We start from the raw sequence: 18,952 nt of genomic DNA on the forward strand, positions 1-18,952 counted from the left end.
CATGAAAGTCGCAGTGGAGACAGAGATGTCTGTAACTTCTAGGTCAAAGTATTTTCTGGACCTAAAATAAACATCACCCTGACTTCCGAGTCACAGATGGTAAGGGTATTCAGAAGCTGGATGTTTCTTAGCTACAGCCATTCATATAAGAAAATCCGGAATTACTTACTGCTAAGCCTCACGACTTAGTGTGGGTATCCTTTCACAAGGTATAGTGGAGAGGAGCAAGCAGGGAAATATGATGAAGCTTTATGTAATGGGAGAAAATAAATTTCGCTGATACCAGCTCATATAATGTTTATAAATCAAAGGCTATTCTCTGACAGGATAATGGCCACTCCCAAGTCATCCAAAGTTTTATTTACTGGGTGGAAATTAGACCTGTCAAGGACACAGCAATACAGACCTTCACCAAGTAGCAAGTAAGCAGCCTACTTGAGCTACATAACTTGCCATGTAAGAGTGCAGGAAACCAATCCTTAAGTCTGTCCTTCAGACACAAAGGATAACTTAGAGAAATCTCTCTGAGAAGGTGACAGTGCGCTCCCTATATCTGATGATAGAAAACTGGTGACATGCAGCTCCACCTCTGTCACGGATGCTGACCAAAATGCAGACATCCACCGAGAGCTCTGCCACGGGTGACTTGGAGCAAACCTGAACCTCCTTTGGACCCATAAAAATCACCGGAGAAAGAAGAAGAAACAAAGTTTCCCTCTGGGGAGAAATGGGCACCAGGATCATTCTTCCTTTCAGAAAAAAAACAAACAGGGAAAGGAGAGATGGAAACTTTGTGAAGTCATAGGAAAGACAAAAGGTTGTATGAGTAGGAAGGTTAGTTAAAAATAAAAGATGGTTGGCATAATGAATGTCCAATGTGTGATTCTCAGTACAAATCTTAAACCTTCACTAATTTAGAGTCTACCAATTGGTTACTTGTGTGCAGATGCATGCAATAAATATGATATTATGTCATGGAGGCCTGATGGGGAATGAGGAGACCTGAGTTCTAATCTCAGATTTGTCATTAATTCATTTTATGACCTTAGAAAATCCATCTGATTTTTGGCCTCAGTTTCCTCCAACGAAGGGATTGGACTAGAAGACATCTATGATGACTTCTAGTTCTACCTCTACTTCTAGACCACATTTATATAGCATCTTAAGGCTTGAAAAGCACATAGACCACATTATCTCTTTCAGTCTCACTAGTAAACTAGTGAGAGACAAAATTATTATTCCCATTTTATAGATTAAAAACTGAGACACAGAGAGGTTAAGTGCTTTGCCCAGGGTTATAAAGTTAAGAATTTAAAGTAGGACTTGAACCTAAATTTTCCTGATTTCAAGTCCACTACACTAATGCTGCTTAATTCAGAAATTATAATAATTCTTTCCAGTCTGGTTTTTTATTAATAATTCAATGTAATTCAATAATCACTTATTTAAACTCTATGATATGCTAGAGTTATATAGTGGAGAGAGCCAGAAAAACCTGTGTTCAGCTCTAACATTTAATGAATACTGGTTGTGAGACCCTGGGCAAGTCACTTAACCTCAGAACTTGACGCAAATCTCTTAGAGTATTTCTTGCAGAACAGTAGCTGATATGGATTGACAGGGAGCTTCCTCACTGAAAGTTCCTCACTGCGCTGAAGAAATCACAATTCATAGGGGAGAAAGAAGGAAGGAAGGAAGGAAGGAAGGAAGGAAGGAAGGAAGGAAGGAAGGAAGGAAGGAAGGAAGGAAGGAAGGAAGGAAGAAAAAATGGCAGGCACTGAGATAGGTCCTCAGGGTGAAAAGTCAAGAAAGAAAGTAACCCTTGACCTTAAGGAATTTGGAAGGAAAATGATAAGACATAAAGAAGTAAATAAAAGTAGTCAGTTTTTTATTCCCCTTGCCTCTCTCTTTCCTTCCTTCCTTCCTATTCCAGATTGGTTCTCAAACAACGTCAGGACTAAAGCGGGACAGGTAGCTTTATGTTTAAAATGATTTTCTTTTCCCCCCTTTCTATTATAAACTTGACAAATAACAATGAACATGAACATTTCCTTTTATAAAGAATAGAAAAAGCAGACAGCATGTGAAACTAGGGGTTTCTACCATATTCAGCTTGCTGCTGTTTCTGGATAACTTAAATTTCAGCCTGTAGCTCCAACATTGTCTTGATTTCCTGTGGCTCCTTCTGAACTCAGATTTTCAGAGCTGGAATGGATCTCAGTGGCCGTTCAAAATAATCTGCACACAAAAGGAGCCCAAATTATTACTTACCAGAAAAATGATAGAGATTAAGGACTCCAAAGAAAGGGAATCTGCTTCTTTTCTAAGGAAAATCTGCTTCTTTTCTAATTGTAAGGAAACTTGTCCTCACATTAGCCTCAATTGGTTACTTCGCAACTTCTACCCCATGCTCTGAGATGATTTTTTTTCTAGTTGTTATGGTTTTGTCATTTTATAGATGAGGAAACTGAGGCACAGAGAATTTACACATTAACAAGCAAGTCAACAGTCTTATTAAGGGGTTACTATGTGCCAGGCACTGCACTAAACACTCAAACAAAAATATAAGGAGAAAGAAGGAAAATCCCTGCCCTTAAAGAGCTTCCATTTCTCCTTAAGGGGAAAGACAACACATCAAGGGGAGGGAGAGAAGGCACCTGTATGGAGGCATGATAGAAAAAGTCCAGAGAGTTAGGAGTGGAGCCCAGAGACCAGAGAAGACATTGTTGGTCTGGGCAATTTCCTTAAAAATGAAGGTTCTGGGAAGAATCAGTCAATCAGAGTAAAGGGCTGCAAGGATAGCACATACTTCCATTGTAAGAAATCCACGAACTTCCAGCGTGAGGATGCTGAAGTGTAATGGCAGCCAGGCTGATCTGGTTAATATGTAATGACTAGCTCTCTAGAAAAAAAATGATATATCCACAACACACTTTTAAGTTTAATCTGCACTATTAACATTTTTCTCCATCACTTTCTTAAATCTAGTCAACTAAAAAAAAAAATAAATCCAGCCTTATTTTGTAGCCCATGATGATTTCTGAAGTGCAAACATTTTTACTAAAGATTTAGCAATTGCCTCTTGAGCTGGTTCACACTGGCTGAAGTTTACGCCTGCATGGTAGAGAAGGTCTATATTGTCAGGAGTTACATGATTCCTCCAAGGTCACAACACTTACTAAGTCATGGTGTCAAAAGTAAAAGAACCCAGGTTTCTTAAAGCCAAAGTCAATAACCTTCTTCCAGAACACACTGAACTAGCCTTTAGTATACTGCTAGGTTCAAGTTTGCTTGTGGACTCTCTAGGAAAACGAAGTTTGCTTAGCAAATTAATAACGTAAACAAGATCACATGGGGGGAATGTTTGAAAACAATTTGTCCATTTAAGTAGGTTAATCACTTTAGAAGCATCAATTTACGTAAGGTAATTGTTGTACTAAATACAAATCATTCTTATATATTCCAAAAGGAGGTCCCCAAGGTCTGCTGCTGGAATTCGCTTTGCTGGCCCAGATAAACTGAGGGCGATGCTACACAAAGTAAGACACTCAAATGTTTAGATCAAGTGTTTTTATTTTTACAAGGCTCTAGAATGTCAGGACCAGTGAATAATTTTGTGAGTGGACATGAAAACAGGATCATTCAAAGCTTCTGACTCTGTGGACGCTGAGTGGAGTTTGAGATCAAAGCTCGGAAGGAAAGGGTGTAACTTAGTTCTAAACACTGAGAGTCAGCACTGCATGTATGGAAAGCACACTGGCCTGAGTCAGAATCATAGGGAACAAGGAATTATTTGTATGTAAATTGAAAGACTCTTAGATGTCATCTACGTAGCCTAACTTCCTCATTTTACAGATGAGGAAACTGAGGCTCACAGAAGTGGCTTAGGAGGCAGCTTGGCGGCACAGTAAGTAAATGGCTGAGTCTGGAGTCAAGAAGACCTGGCTTCAAACACAGCCTCAGATGCTGGCTAGCTGTGTGACCCTGGGCAAGTCACTCAACCTCTCTCTGCCTCAGTTTCCTCAACCATAAAATGGTAACAAGAGCAACGACCTTCTGGGCTCATTATGATGATCAAATAAGATAATATTTGTAAAGAACCTGATACATAATAGGTTTTTAATAAATGCTTGTTTCCTTCTTATCCAAAGTCACATGAGTGGTAAATAGCAAAGCTAAGTTTTGAGCCTAGGTTCTCAGACTTCAAATCCAACACTCCCTTTCACCATGTTCTATCTTAGGACCTCGACTGTTAGAGTTTAAGTATATTACCTGATTTTATCCTCATTCTATTGCTAAGAGTGAAGGAAGAGAAAATCTATTCCTATTTTATTGATGTGGAAACTGAGACTCAAAGAAAAACTATGAGGTTTGCCTACAGGTCACACAGCTAATTAAGTGGCATCTGCTCCACCTTCCCCCATTTTAACCAGCATTCAGACTCTTAATAAAAACATTCCTGAATATAAAGTAGGAGGAGTCATTAGACACTTCCCCTAGGGAAAATTTTACACCTGACTCTACTACACACACACACACACACACACACACACACACACACACACTCAGTCCCATGCACACCTGAAAAAAGTGTTAACCTGGAAAAAATGAAATGGGGAAATAAAATACTCCTCATCCAGGCTCATGGATCATTCTGTTTATCATGGCCTATTAGAGAGTCAGGACCAGGCCAGTGAAGCTAGGCAGTCTCCTGTACTTGTCCCATCTGTAGGTTATCTATGGAGGGCCGCCTATATGCATTCCCCTGTTGTTCCATCTGCAGAGAGTGGCTATATTTACAAGCTCACTGCTTGTGTTATCTTGCACAAGCAGCACATGCAAACCCAGTCAAGCACAGACCCCCTTTCACAGCTGTACAGAAAGCCACAACTAGGTTTCCATTAAAAACAGTCCTGCTCTTAACCCCATCCTTTCCTCAATGCTTTGTCAACTGTCCAAAAATCAGCAATGGCTTTAATCAACCAAAAAGTTGTTCCTTAGCTACAGATCACAAATCATGGGCTCCTCTTCAAGAGCATCACTGAACAATGACATGGCGGGGTATACACAGATCCCCCACCATGTTTACTACAAGCTGTCTAACAGGGTTGTAAATGAGAGGGCAAGCCAGCCCAGCAGGACCCCAACACCCAAGAACCCCTGAATCTTTGGCATAACCATTCAGGCTGGTCCACACAATTTTTATAAGCAAGTTAAAAGTTAACAAATCATAAATACTAATTCCTCCTTCCCTTCCCTGTAACATGTCCTTCCAGTGCCTAGCCCCACCTTCCCCTTTTCTCCAGCTCATGGACCCCAATTCTTTGAGCTCCAGGGAGACTCAATACAGCAGGCTGAGCTGTCCGTGGTAGAGACAGCAGATAGCTGGCAACACAGAACTCTAATGTGAAATGTGACAAGAGGAATAGGTATATTTACCAACAATGGGGCTTGGATACAGCCAATACAAACAGCCCCCAGTTTATAAGTGAATTTTTAGAACATGACCAGATGAAAGCTGATAGGTCAGAATTCAGAATGTACTTTCCCAATTGTTTCTACAATTAAGTTCCAAGGCTGTCTGCTGTTTTGAGACCCACATGACAGTCATAATTGCTTTTGGATGGGATTCCTATATCCTTAATGCATACAACCCAACAGGTTTATGCACAAAAGGGGATTATATTTGGAATCAGAGGATCTAAATTGGAATCTTGGCTCTTCTATTTACTACCAGTGAGATCTTGGTCAGCTCCCTTGAATTCTCTGGGCATAATCCACATTCTCTGTGAAATGGGTGAAAAGTCCCTTGAACTCTAGTTCTTTCATAATGATACCATGGGAACACCAAGTTTCCCATATCGCTTTTCCCTCCTTTTTCTGAAACTTCAGGGCTGGGGATGAGGGGCAACCACCTCTCTATGAACAAAGAGTTACTTAAAATATTCCTACAGAAGCCAAAGAAAGTGGCACAGTTTGATACATGATTTTGGTCATGGGGAACATGGAGACTTTTGCTGTGTCATCTCAAATCAATTTACTAAAAAAATTTTTTCAGGTGAAAAATTGGAATATAAAAGGGAAATAGAAGGAAAGAAAACTTGAGGCAATGTGGGGTAGGGCAATGGGCAGTGGGCTAAGATTTAGGAGACCTGGGTTCGAATTCTAGCCCTGTCACTTAATTAGGAACATTTTCTTGAGCAAATCACTTGGCCTTTCTGGGTCTCTGTTTCTTCAAGTAAGTGGATCTGATTAGGTGAGCCCTTTCAGTTCTAACATTCTGGGAAGAAAAAAAGAAAAAAAATTACAAACAAAAAATATCATAATTAACAGGGAAAATAAAATTCAGTTTGGCAATAGCTAAAGAGCTAGAGAATTATTTACAAATTCAAATGCAGTAAATATTTACTGAGTATCTCCTTTGTGCAAGGAACTGGAGAGAAACAGAGATCAATGGAACACTGCGTTTCAAAGGAGCTGGCAATGAGGAAGTTCATAAATGGATCCCTTGTGATCCCAACTTCTAAGGTCTTGGTCTATGGTCTGAGGGAGGTATAGCATAGAAAACAGGAAAGAATAAACATTTATTAAGAACCTACTATGTACCAGGTACAAGTGTACCTGTACTGAGTGCTTTACATATATTACTCCATTTGATCCTCAAAATAATTTTGGAAGATTAGCGCTATTATTATTCCTATTTTATAGTTGAAGAAACTGAGGCAGATAGATTAAGTGTCTTGCCCAGAATCACACAGATAATCAGTGTCTGAGGCTGGATCCAAACTCAACATTCTATCCACTGTGTCAAGTGTCTATAGGTAGGAAAGGGGAAGATCAATGTTGAGAGAGTTCTCCTTTTTACAACAATGATTCAACCCCTAGCCTAACTCCAGTTTGCCTTCTCTGAGCCCAATGCCAAACCTTTTTCCTGGAAGAAACTTAGGGTTCAATTCAGATATCTTAGGTTTGGAATCTTGACTCAACCACTTAGAAACAGCGTGATCTTGGGCAAAATTTTGACTTGGCTTCTTCATTTATTAAATAGAGTAATAATGATACAATGATTAATTTCAGAGGTTTATTGGAAAGTCCTTTTCAAAACTATAGGTTGCTATTTAAAGCATATGTGTGTATATATACATATATGTATATATGTACACATACATACAATGTGCAATGTTTGGTTCAGTCGTGTCCCTGTGGACCACAGCATCCTTACATGTTCATGGGGTTTTCTTGGCACGGTTACTGGAGTGGTCTGTTGTTTCCTTCTCTAGAATCAAATAGAAATTTTGATTCTCTCGAAGAGGAGCCCGCGATTTGTGATCTATATCCAAGGAACAACTTTTGGTTGATTAAAGCCACTGCTGGCTTTTGGACAGTTGACAAAGCATTATGGTACAGTAGAGCAAAGTACAGGATTAGGAGTCAGAAAGTCAGAGTTCTAGTTCTGCCTCTGCTGTTGACCACCTGTGTGACTTTGGGCAAATCATAAAACATCCATGAGCTTCACTTTACTAATTTATACAGTGAGATAGAATGATTAGTGGTCTATGAGAAAGAGCTCTGTTTAGGAGTCAGGGAACCTGGGTTCAAATCCTGGCACTGCCACTTGTGCCCTGTGTTACTTGGACAAGTCACCTTACTTCTTTAGGTCTCACGTTTCTTACCTATAAAATGAAAGGACTGACTAGTTGGCCTTTGAGGTGTACTTCTATAATTCATGATCTCTCTGGCCTCATTCCCCTCCTCCTCCTTCTGTTCCTCCTCTTTCTTTACCTCCTCCTCTTCCTCCTCCTTCTCCTTCTCCTTCTCCTCATCATCATGGGTTATCTAACAAAAAAAGGATACTGGATGCTCAGGAATGAAAAACCTTGCATAGACTGATGGAAGAAACTGAAAGAGCTTTGTTATGTCTATTTCACAGGGGGCACATGGTAGGAGTTTGTTGAATAAATGAATGCATGGAAACTAAAAATTATCATTCTACCAACATCATAATTGTGTCTTCTTTCAAGGTACTTCATCCTATACAGCTTTAGGACGATGAGTTGGACAGATTATAGTAAAATGCCTCCCCCCCACTAAGTTATAAGGGATAGAACACAGATTTCAGCATATACTTCTAGTGCTTAAAAAAGCTGGATTAAGACAGCAATTTCCCCCTGAATGGGAAATCATTCTAGATCTGGAGTCAGTGGACCTGGGTTAGAATGCTGATTTTGTTACTTAGTATCTATATGATCTTGGGCAAATACTTTCATTTCTCTGGTCTTCATTGTCTTTATCCATAAAATGAGGGGGTGAGATTAGATATCTTTGAAGGTTTCTTCCAGGTCTTAATCTTTGTAATCTTTGAGAAATCAACCCCTCACATACCAGCAAACAAATTGCAAATCTCTTATTTACTCCTTTTCTCTGGCATTAGAAATTTTGGAGACATATATTGGTCAAACATTCTATGCCTGATTACAGTTTTCAGCACAGCTGTCTGTTAACTAAATTATCTTCATTACACAATTTTTTGGAAGACCAAAGATATTCTGGGAGTGTTTCAAAATGGGTTTAGGGATATACTGATGCAGATCACTGTTTTTCTAACATTTTTGCTAACTTATGCTGATTTTGCTTTAAATCCCTCCAAATTATTACCCCAATCATCTTAGGCATTTATATATTTTTAAGAATGACCACTGAGTAGTAACAGTTGTCGAAAGAGAGCTGTAAATAAGACATCACCACTAATTTTAGACAGGGTACTGTGCCATAAGAAGAGCTGTCTCTCATCTTACAAACTCAGGCTAATTACTTTTGGGGAAAATGCCAGCATGTTAATTCTATGTTTAAAAAAAGAAACACTTATAAATGGATTTCATGGTACATGCTCATGCCCACGACTTTGTCATAGCTCTCTGGAACCACTTCTTTCTTTCTCTTTCCCTTTATTTTCAATAGACTACCATGATTCCCCTGTGAGCTCCTAGAGAAAATGTAAAAGCATCAGGTGTTTGGGGAATGTATTAGAACTAGCTGCGTGTGTGTTCATTCTTTGTTGCCAAAGAAGACCATGTCATCAGAGAAATGATGACATGACTTGCACTGGACTTTGTTTTAAGTGAAGGAAGGCTGTGCAGGTCACCAGCCTCACTTCTCCTCCAGAGCCATCTGAATCCAGTGACCAGATATTCATGAGGATGACTGGAGATGACCCAGGATGAGGCAGTTGGGGTTAAATGACTTGCCCAAGGTCACACAGCTAACTAGTGTCAAGTATCTGAGGTGAGATTTGAACTCAGATCCTCTTGACTTGTGCACTGGTGCTCTATCCACTGCACCACCTAGTTGCCCTATTAGAACTAGCTAGAGCAAAGCAAATAGCCAACACCACAGGCTGTAGCTAATTACTTTCAAGAATTTTCAGCCCCTTGATATATGATATATATGGAAACTGGAGAATAATATTCATTGTTTGAGGTTCATGTTGAATTTTTTTTCCAATTTAATGATTTCAGGTTATCCCAATACTCCTTTTAATGAATAAAGAGGCAAGAAAGCAATCCTGCTTTCTGTGTCTTACTAGAATATAGTTCTAAAATTCATTTGATGTGCCCGTTTACTAAATTAAATCTTTTTTTTTTTTCATTGATCCCCAAATGGAAAAAAAAAAAAGATTCTCCAGCCTCAGAGCTCTATTGAGTTCTGCACTGCTTCAGGTAGACGGCAGGATAAAAAGTCTAAACACCAGATGTTAATTTGAATTTAAATGCAACTGGATTGTCCATCACAGGGAATAACACTCCAATTTATAATTAGCCCTCAACTAAATGAAAACTGATTCCTGCCTAAAATGAACCTCAGATCTGTTTATAGAACATTCATCAGCTCATGTGCTTCCAAAGCTTATAGACTGAACATTTTCTTCCCTAATGGGCTTTAAAGTCCCTGTGGCTATCAGCAGGAAAAGAATGATCTAAAAGTGGTGGATGAGGCTAGAACAGGCAAACTTCCCTGTCCCTCCCCTAATGCCCACCAACCTAGTAGTCAAAGGCTCTAAACAGCTCTTGGGTTAATATGTCATTTTCTAAAATAAAATTAAGCTTTATCTGGAGAGAACTGGTAAACACGCATCTCCCTGTGCAAATTTCCTTAATAACAAGGTATAATTACCAATGATTGCACCTCTCCTTCGAATGAAATTTCTTTACAGACGTCTGTTTGCTTGTTTCTGGGCTGAAAGATATACAGGCCTCTGAGAATTTCCATCTTTCCTCTAAAGCAAAGCAACTGGACAGGAACAGATGCTAAACTGCCTGATTATGTATACTTTAAATAAAAAGTATCATTCAAACCTACACATTTGGGAAGCTCATTGAAACGAGCCTTCCCTCTGCCACCCTGCCAACATCACCCTACTTTCTGACCTTCAGAGCGTGTCTCCAGGTGACCTCTTCCTCCTTTGTCATTAATGGTTTGAGACCTCTTTGTTTTTTGGGAGACTTCCTGTCTGCCTGATTTGGGCTTCATCTAATCTTCACTAAATACTATTTCTGCCTTTGCTTTTACGTCTTTGCTATTAAGAAGTGGTCCCTGACCCTCTCCAGCTACAAAATGTGTACCTTTGTTCAGAATTTATTATTCTTCACAGACTCAGCTGATGACTACAGAACACCTTTTCACTTAAAACCTCTTAAAAATGCACATTATCCACTCAGGGTTCCAATTAGAGTTGCCATGACTGGAAACATCTGTTTGTTTTTTTTTTTTTAATGGTATCATTTTTGTTTCTCTGCATTGTCATTTTTCTCTCACTTTCTCAGGTCCTTTTCATTCACAGAGTGCCACCAAGGGCCTTGTTTTTTCTAGGACCAGACCTGTGGTTTTATTCCAACTGGGTAATTCTAATGAGGAAGGAGGCACGCAGTGGATATGGTGCTGGGCCTGGAGTCAGGAAGGCCTGAATTCAAATCTAGTCTTAGATTCTTATTAACTATATCCCTCTGGGCAAGTCATTTAACCTCAGTTTCAACTGTAAAATGGGGAAAATAACAGCGTTTGTCTTCCAGGGTAATTGTGAGGATCAAATGAGAGAATATTTGTAAAGCATTTAGCATAGGGTCTGGCACATAGTAGACCTTTAATAAATACTTGTTCCACATAGCTCTGAACCCACAACCCATAGAACGGCAACAGGGAAGTAACTCAAGGTGAATTCTGCACCCAAAGGCCATGGAACATTGGAGCGAGGGTGATTTCTGTTCCGGAGAGACCTGCAAACCTCTCGCGGGGGGTCCTTCACGCTGCGGACTGGGCGCTGGGACTGGGAGCTGAGTGCAGCCCTGCAGCGGCCACGACACCGTGAGGAAAAGATCCGAGCGGGCTTCAGGGACGGGATCTCCAGCGGCCACGTAGGTCCCTCCACCCACAGGTGACGGGGGTCGGTGAGAGGGTCTCTTTGGTGGGTCGAGAGGGGAGTGGGGTGCCCCCATAACTCAGGCCCCCCCCCCCTCCCCCCCGGGAGGTAGAAGCTGAGAGGCAGCTGCAGACCAGGGCTCCCCAAGCAGGCGGGAGCCTGGATCCATTGTTCAAGGTCTGTGCACAAACCCCCTGAGGGAACTGAGCCTGAGAGGCGGCCCTCCCCTGACCTGAGCACCTGAACTTAATCTCACACTGAATAGCAGCCCTGCCCCCGCCAAAAGCCCTAAGCCTGGAAGCAGCATTTGAATCTCAGACCCCAAACGCTGGCTGGGAGGATCAGGAGGCCAGGTGGGTGTGAGGAGAATATTCAGAGGTCAAGTCACTGGCTGGGGAGAATGCCCAGAAAAGGGAAAAAAAATAAGACAATAGAAGGTTACTTTCTTGGTGAACAGGCATTTCCTCCCTTCCTTTCAGATGAGGAAGAACAATGCTAACCATCAGGCAAAGACACAGAAATCAAGGCTTCTGTGTCCCAGCCCACCCAATGGGCTCAGGCCATAGAAGAGCTCAAAAAGAATTTTGAAAATCAAGTTAGAGAGGTGGAGGAAAAGCTGGGAAGAGAAATGAGAGATATTCAGTCAAAGCATGAACAGCAGATCAGCTCCCTGCTAAAGGAGACCCAAAAAAATGTTGAAGAAATTAACACCTTGAAAACTAGCCTAACTCAATTGGCAAAAGAGGTTCAAGAAGCCAATGACGAGAAGAATGCTTTCAAAAGCAGAATTAGCCAAATGGAAAAGGAGATTCAAAAGCTCCCTGAACAAAATAGTTCTTTCAAAATTAGAATGGAACAGATGGAGGCTAGGGACTTTGTGAGAAAGCAAGATATCACAATACAAAACCAAAAGAATGGAAAAATGGAAGATAATGTGAAATATCTCATTGGAAAAACAACTGACCTGGAAAATAGATCCAGGAGAGACAATTTAAAAATTTTGGGACTACCTGAAAGCCATGATCAAAAGAAGAGCCTAGACATCATCTTTCATGAAATTATCAAGGAAAAGTGCCCTGAGATTCTAGAACAAGAGGGCAAAATAAATATTCAAGGAATCCACAGAACACAGCCTGAAAGAGATCCAAAAAGAGAAACTCCTAGGAACATTGTGGCCAAATTCCAGAGTTCCCAGGTCCAGGAGAAAATATTGCAAGCAGCTAGAAAGAAACAATTCAAGTATTGTGGAAATACAATCAGGATAACACAAGATCTAGCAGCCTCTACATTAAGGGATCGAAGGGCATGGAATAGGATATTCCAGAAGTCAAAGGAACTAGGACTAAAACCAGGAATCACCTACCCAGCAAAACTGAGTATAATACTTCAGGGGAAAAAATGGTCTTTCAATGAAATAGAGGATTTTCAAATTTTCTTGATGAAAAGACCAGAGCTGAAAAGAAAATTTGACTTTCAAACACAAGAATGAAGAGAACCATGAAAAGGTGAACAGCAAAAAGAAGTCATAAGGGACTTACTAAAGTTGAACTGTTTACATTCCTACATGGAAAGACAATAGTTGTAACTCTTGAAACATTTCAGTATCTGGGTAGTGGGTAGGATTACACACACACACATGCACACGCACACGCACACATACATAGAGACAGAGTGCACAGAGTGAATTGAAGAGGATGGGATCATATCTTTAAAAAAAAATGAAATCAAGCAGTGAGAGAGAAATATATTGGGAGGAGAAAGGGAGAAATTGAATGGAGCAAATTATCTCTCATAAAAGAGGCAAGCAAAAGACTCATTAGTGGAGGGATAAAGAGGGGAAGTGAGAGAAAAACATGAAGTCTACTCTCATCACATTCCACTAAAGGAAAGAATAAAATGCACACTCATTTTGATAGGAAAACCTATGTCACAATACAGGAAAGTGGGGGATAAGGGGACAAGCAGAGTGGGGGGGATGATAGAAGGGAGGGCATGGGGAGGACAGTGCAATTAGAGGTCGACACTCATGGGAAGGGATGGGATCATAAGAGAATAGAAGTAATGGGGGACAGGATAGGATGGAGGGAAATATAGTTAGTCCTGTACAACACAACTATTATGGAAGTCATTTGCAAAACTACACAGATTTGGCCTATATTGAATTGCTTGCCTTCCAAAGGGAAGGGGTGGAGAGGGAGGGAGGTAAAGAAGTTGGAACTCAAAGTGTTAGGATCAACTGTAATGTTCTTGCCACTAGGAAATAAGAAATACAGGTAAAGGGGTATAGAAAGCTATCTGGCCCTACAGGACAAAAGAGAAGATGGAGACAAGGGCAGAGAGGGATGATAGAAGAGAGAGCAGATTGGTCATAAGGGCAATTAGAATGCTTGGTGTTTGGGGGGGGAGGGGATAAAAGGGGAGAAAATTTGTAACCCAAAATTTTGTGAAAAGCAATGTTAAAAGTTAAATAAATAAATTTAATTATAAGATTCAAAAAAAAAAAAACTTGTTCCTTTCCCCTTCATTGAGGAAAGGCCCTCTGCCACTGTAGATCCATATCCGCTCTGAGATTTCGGATCTTAGACATGACTCATGTAAGGTCTATCACCACATGAAATAATATATTTACATATACATACATATATGTATATAATGTACATATATACATACACATACATACACTTATATTGGTCTGATCTCAGGAACTGTAGAGTTAAGGTAAATATATACAGATATGCAAGTATGTATGAATGCATGTATGTATGTATATGTGTGTGTGCACATGCCTGTATATGTATATACATGCACACATATATACATATATAAATATATATATGTCTGTGTGCATATATATACATACATAATATATATATATATAGACACACACACACACCCTTTCATATAAGATTCACAAAGTAGAGACCTGCCTCAGATCGCTGAGAGCCTAAGTGACTTGGTCAGGCTTACACAGTATATACTAAAAGTAGGACCTGAACTCAAATAGAAATAACACATTTATAAAAAACGTGATGGAACTGTGCAGGCATTTATCCCATAGCCATAAGTCAACTGTATCAACCCAGCAAATCAAAAAGTCAATGGTATAATACATTTGGCTTTTACTTCAGGGAAGCCAATTGTTAAATTTTTAGCATGAGCACTAATACTTTGGAAATATTACCAATGTTACAAATCAAGGCTTAATTAAGGGTTTTGTTGATTGACTAGACTTAAGAAAGTGTGTAAGACAATGTTAATAAAGCAAATTAAACCTAAAAGTGTTTTTTAACATACACTTCCTCCATGAGAGTCAGCTGTTAAATATCTACTAGCATATTCCTACCTGTTGCCCATTAGTACCTTGGATAGGTTTTATAAATTTATTTGAAATCCAGTGATACTACTCTAAGTTTGAAAGCAGAAACACTCTTTTAGAACTAAATGCTGGGGAACTGTTAAGTATGATAGAACAAAAATTGAGATCAATACAGGCTCTGGTGAAGGCAGGAAAGATAAGTCTAAGATACACTGAAATACACATGAGCTATTTTTCCCTCCAGTTCTGCGACCATGAACCAAAATCAAATTAACTGTCATTGCTCCCATATATGGTGTCAATCTACTTTCCTACAGACACACTCACAATCTCTTTAACTTTCCTGATCAAAAATTCCTTCTCAGATCATGATTTGCTTATGAATATTATCTCCTCAATTAGAATGTAAATTCTTTGAGATCAGGAACTACATTTGCTACATGCTTAGGGCTCAGCACCTAGTAAAGTGCCGTATATACATATATATGTATACACACATACACACGTATATATACACACACACACACACACTCATACACACATATCAATCTATCTATCTATCTATCTATCTATCTATCTATACGCGCACACACACACATTTTTTTTCTCATCCATTCATCATTTATCACTTCACTGAAATTCACTCATCATGGCTTGGACTTGATCTTTGGTTCTTGTGTGATAGGCCTTATCAAGCTTGGAAAGACTTCAGATGCAGGTCCAGTGATGGATTGTATCTGTCACACATACACAAACTAGGCTAATTTGGAGAGGCCCTTCACCATTACCTGAAGAAGAATGAGTTTTGTTTCTTTCAACATGGGCATCTAGTAAGTTACAGAGGAGTTACGCTGTGCACTGATGGAGGGAAATCCAACACTGAGAAAATTGAAGATTCTCAAAATGTCAAAGTGGGGATGACAAAATAATCTACCATAGCCAGTTAATAAACATGTATTAAGAGCCTTTCATGTGCCAAGCACTGTGCTAAGCACATGCAAACATGTTGGAATTGAGAAAAGACCCAGAGAACTGCAACCAAAATATTAAGAAAGATCACTCACCAGACTGCTTGACATGAAAGAAGACTGAACTTAGAGCCAGGAAGACCTGACTTCAAATACTGTCTCTGGAATGTGCTAGTTGCTTGATTGTGTGCAAGACATTTCATTACTTTAAGTCTCAGGAGTAAAATGAAGGTGGAGGGGGTAACATTACCTTTAGAACCTATCTCATAGGGTTGTTCTAAGCCTCAAAAGAAATAGGTGTAATGTGTGTTATAGACTAAAACTTCATCTAAATGTCAGTTTTGTTTGACTGGGAGGGATGGAGTGGGATGTCTCATAAAAGAAAAAGGAAAAAAAAAATTGAACTCCAGTCTGGAAAGGCAAAGATTGAGTAGAGGCGAGGTTTGGGGGATGATATGATTGATATTTATAAAATCCTGACAAGTATAGTAATGGTAAACACAGACTCATTCCCAAAATAGGTACTGAGGTGACATTATATAAAGTTTAAAGGAAAGAAGTTTATGATAACTACTATGTAAAGGAGGTGGGAAGGATATTTAATTAATTACTCCCAAATAGTATAGATTGTGGTGGTGGTGGTTCAATCTTTTCAGGAATGTCCAACTCTTTATGATGCCATTTGGGGTTTTCTTGAAAAGATATTAGAGTGATTTTCCATTTCCGTTCCCCAGCTCACTTTACAGATGAGGAAACTGAGGCAAACAGGATTAAGTGACTTGCTCAAGATCACACAGCTAGTAACTATCTGAGGCCAGAGAAGTCTTCCTGAATCCTTGCTTGGCACTCTCTCCACTGTGCCACTTAGCTGCTCCAGTATAGATAGAAAACATAAAATAGATTTGAGATGAGAAAATGAAACATGTATTATAGCTCCATAAGCTATTCAGGGAAGCTAGAGATTCTTGGAGTCCATTCACAGAGAGTAACTATCTTCCCACAGAAAATCTCTTGGTGCCACTCTCAGAAATAGAATACTTGGCTCAGTGGACTGAGGATGCCATTTGTTTTTCTGTAGATTTTCCTAAATTCTTTGTACGTTTTCAAATCATGGGGTGATAACAGATTAAGTGGTCAAGAAACAGCAGCAGCCTGAAAGTAATGGCACCAGTGCTTGTGGGTCTTCATTATAAATTTTAAATAATGTATTTGTCCACAGCTGGATATTTTTACCTATGTCATAATTTCCTCCTTTCTAGGGATCAGTAGCCCATATTAATTTATATGTCTGATTTGTGGAAAGTTGCTGAGATCGTAATTTGAGAGTGAACATCTAATATTTTTTCTTCATGTCTCCCAATTCTACAATGGAAATTTATTTCAGGTTGTTAAGCATCCTATCCTAAACAGCTAATGTCTCTTGAAATTTATTTCAAGGAGCTGCAAATTTTTTTCTGGCTCTACCTATAGCCTGGTCTTCTCCCCTCAAAAAGCCATGGCTCCTATCCTTTTTTTTAAATTTTATTTTATTATTATTATTTTTTAATGTTTTACCATCACTGCCATAAAATTAAGACTTTATTCCCCCCACACCTACCCCCCCACTAGCCCTCTTCCTCCCCACGACAGCATATAATTCTGTATAAGTTCTACATATACTTTCCTATTGAGTACATTTTCACTATAGTCATGCTATGTAGTCGAACTAAAATAAATGGAAGAAATCATATAACAAATCAAAACATGATACACACACACACACACACACAAACATGATCTGCTACGTTCTGCGAATGACTTTCATATTTCTTTCTCTGAGTGTGGAAGGTGTTTTGCCTTAGAAAACCACCATTGGGATTTTTTTTTTAAATAAGTTCTTGCGTTATTAGGAAATTCCAAGTCTACCAGAAAAAACTCTCGCACACTGTGGTCGTTGCTGTGCACAAAGTTCTCCTGGTTCTGCTCCTTTCACTCAGCATCAGATCATATAAGTCCTTCCAGGCCTCTCTGAAGTCCTCTTGTTCATCATTTCTTATGGCACAATAGTACTCCATTACATTCATATACCATAATTTTTTCAGCCATTCCCCAATTGATGGGCATCCCCTTGACTCCAGTTTTTGGCAACTACAAAGAGCGCTGCTATAAATATTTTTGTACATGTGGGACCCTTTCCCATTTTTATGATCTCTTGGGGATACAGTCCTACTAGCGATATTGCTGGGTCAGGCTCCTATCCTTTTCCAATAATAGGTCCCCAAGTTTATTTGGCTATTTTATCAGGTTTTCAAGAATATAAACTTCATTGAGAACTTCCTTGATCTCTCCCCACCCCTGCCACACACACACACACACACACACACACACACACACACACACACACATCTGGAATGAAAGAAGAAAGGAAGGAAGGAGGGAGGGAGCTGTATTGCTCAATAAGAACTGGCCAGTTGAATTGGGGGGGCAGCTATTACTGCTCACCCATGTCTTTCATTCTTAAAGGGAATCAGGAAGGTGATGCCATGATTTGCAAGTGAATATAAATAGCAATTGTTTCTGTTTTGGCCAGAAATCCTAAGGTCTTCCCCTCCCAGATTGATTTTTGGAGTTTTTTTGCCTAGACAAAAGAGGCCATTGTTTGCCTCATTTCTTACCTAGCCTTAATCACTGAATGGGCATTGCTTCAGTCAAACTGAGACCTGGGAAAGAATTTATCTTCAAAAAGCCAAGGTTTCCCACTATATCAGGGGCCACCTCCAGTCATCCTGATTTATATCTGGCCACTGGACCTAGATGGCTCTGGAGGAGAAAGTGAGGCTGATGTCTTTGCACAACCCTCCCTTACTTAAATCCAATTCATTTTCAAGTCATGGTACCTTCCTTATATCATGGTCCTCTTCAAAAACAAAGGACAAACAACACACACTCTATGTATAAAACCATCCTGAAATCTGGACTAAGTAAGGCAGTGATTACTTGGAGGACTTGACATTTATATAGTAACATTTTCAAGTTTGCAAAGAACTTCATCTCCATTATCTCATTTTATCTTCATAGCAATCCAGTGAGGTAAATAAAATATCACCGCCATTTTACAAATGAGAAAACTGAGACTCAATGAAGTAAATAATAAAGACGATGATAGCTCACATATATCTAGGGGAGGCTAGTTGGCACAATGGACAAAGTGCTAGGCCTGGCGTCAAGAAGATCTGAGTTCAAATCCAGCCTCCCACACATACTAGCTCATGTGAT

The sequence above is a fragment of the Notamacropus eugenii genome, chromosome 7 (assembly GCF_028372415.1).
Source record: "Notamacropus eugenii isolate mMacEug1 chromosome 7, mMacEug1.pri_v2, whole genome shotgun sequence".
NCBI lineage: Eukaryota > Metazoa > Chordata > Mammalia > Diprotodontia > Macropodidae > Notamacropus > Notamacropus eugenii.